We start from the raw sequence: 2,500 nt of genomic DNA, 5'->3' as shown, positions 1-2,500 counted from the left end.
ACCCTGTTTCACTCCACTCTGGATGGGGAACGACTCCGAGGGCGATCCGTCAAAATGCACTGTTCCCTGCATACCGTCGTGAAAGGAGATGATGAGTTTCAGCAGTCTGGGAGGGCAACCTATCCTACCCAGGAGCGCAAATAGCCCCTGCTGACTGAGTCGAACGCCTTAGCCAGGTCGATGAAGGCCACGTATAGGGGCTGTCTCTGTTCTCGACTCTTTTCTTGAAGCTGCCTGAGTGAGAAGATCATGTCGATTGTAGACCTCTCTGCCCTAAAGCCAGACTGAGACTCGGGGTACACACGCTCTGCAAGCATTTGCAACCTCTTCAGGACCACCCTGGCAAATGCCTTACCGACAGTGCTGAGCAGTGATATGCCCCTGTAATTATTACAGTCGCTTCTGTCCCCTTTGTTTTTATACAGTGTGATGATGTTTGCGTCACGCATATCCTTAGGGACAGAGCCCTCCTCCCAGCACTGACAGAGCAGCTCGTGGAGATGGCCCAGAAGGGCTGGCTTCCCGCACTGGATGACTTCTGCGGGGATGCCGTCTTGCCCTGGTGCCTTGCCCCGAGCGAGTGAGTCAATTGCTTTGCTCAGTTCTTCCTTTGTTGGAGGCAGGTCAAGCTCCTCCATGACAGGCAGAGCAGGAATGCCGGCGAGGGCAGACCTGGTGACCACATTCTCAGTGGAGTAGAGGTTCTGGTAATGCTCGACCCACCTCTCCATCTGCTTCGCTTGGTCCCTGATGACCTCGCCATCCCTGGACTTCAGTGGAGCAACCTTGCTGACAGTGGGCCCGAATGCTTTCTTCATCCCCTCGTACATCCCTTTCACGTTACCACTGTCAGCACAGCACTGGATGTTCTGGCATAAGTTCTGCCAGTAGATGTTGGCGCAACGTCTGACCGTCCTCTGGGCGTCGCTTCTGGCTGTTCTCAGAGTAGCCAGGTTCTTTTCTGATGGGTCGCGCTTATAGTTGACCAGTGCTTCCCTCTTGGCAGCAATGACAGGCTCCATCTCAGGCAGGTGCAGTCTTGATTTCTCCGCTCCCTCTTTCCTAGGGATGACATGGCTATTCTGCAAGTGGTGTCGCGAATAAGCTGCCATCTCTCCTCGATGGACGTGGCTGCGTGATCTTTAAGGGCTTCCTCCATGCGGTTGATGATGTCCTGGCGGTGTTGATGCGTGGGCGGCTTTTCCCTACGGGACGGCGGATTTTCTTTGGGGCCAATCGGACCCTGCTGCACACCAGAGAGTGGTCTGTATCACAGTCAGCACCATGGTAGCTGCGTGTGAGAAGCACACTGCCGAGGTGGGCTCGCCGGGTGATGACCATGTCCAGTTGGTGCCAGTATCCGGACCTTGGGTGCCTCCATGAGACCTGGTGTTGTGGCTTAGTCACGAAGAATGTGTTGGTAACGCAGAGTTTCCGGTAAGAGCAAAGATCCAACAATCTCTGGCCATTCTCATTCATCTTCCCCACGCCAAAGCGTCCAAGGCAATCTGGCTATGCCCCATGATCGGATCCCACCCTTGCGTTGAAGTCGCCCAGAAGGAAGATGGGCTCCGACCCTGGTATCTGGCTGATGGTGGCGTCGAGCTCCTCATAGAACCGGTCTTTTATTTCCTGAGGAGAGTGGAGTGTTGGGGCATAAGCACTAATTATGTTTACCTTCCCCGTTGATGTTGCAAGGCCAAGAGTGAGGATGCGCTCTGAGCCATTTGAAGGAGGGATCGCCATGGGGAGCAAGCTGTTCCTCACGGCAAACCCCACGCCATGCTGGCGGGCCTCCTCGACGGGTCTCCCCTGCCAGTAGAAGGTGTAGTCCTTCTCCCGTAGCATGCCGTCTGCGGCGAGCCTGGTCTCTTGCAGCGCCGCTATGTCGATGTTCAGCCTTTTCAATTCGGTGTTGATGACTGCTGTCTTCCTACTGTCGTTCATCTGTCGTAGATCGTCAATGATGCCAGGGCACATGGTCCTGACATTCCAGGTGGCCAGTCGCAAGACTGGTGACTGGGTATTTGTTTTTCCTTTGTTTGCTGGTGCAGGGTTTTCAGTCTGCTTTTCAGATTTTGTCCTAGCTCCAAGCACCCATTGAAGCGGGCAGTCTGTGGCGGGTCAGCACCATTATTGGCCGGGGGCTGCCCAGCTTAAGGCGGGCGGTAGCTGACCAGTGGGACTTCAATGATCCCTCCCACCGGGATTACGCCAATTCACTCTTGCTTAAAACTCGTAACTGCCATCTCAGCTTGTTCCATCGATGAAGTAGTTTCTCCATGGCGCAAGCCTGGGCGGTAGGAACGAAGACACTGGGCTGCCCAGACACCAGAATCTCCCTCTCGGCCCCCCAGACATAATTCAAAGGAATGCAGTGCAGTACATTTGGAGTCTGGTTGGCTGCAGGAGTTGCCGGAAAAGGGTCGAGATTCGACACCCTACCGCCTTCGGGGCTCCACTCCAGATTTTCTGTCTGGGTTTACTCCCATAGCCTTTC

The sequence above is a fragment of the Octopus sinensis genome, linkage group LG4 (assembly GCF_006345805.1).
Source record: "Octopus sinensis linkage group LG4, ASM634580v1, whole genome shotgun sequence".
NCBI lineage: Eukaryota > Metazoa > Mollusca > Cephalopoda > Octopoda > Octopodidae > Octopus > Octopus sinensis.
Note: the sequence above shows the minus strand (reverse complement) of the source record.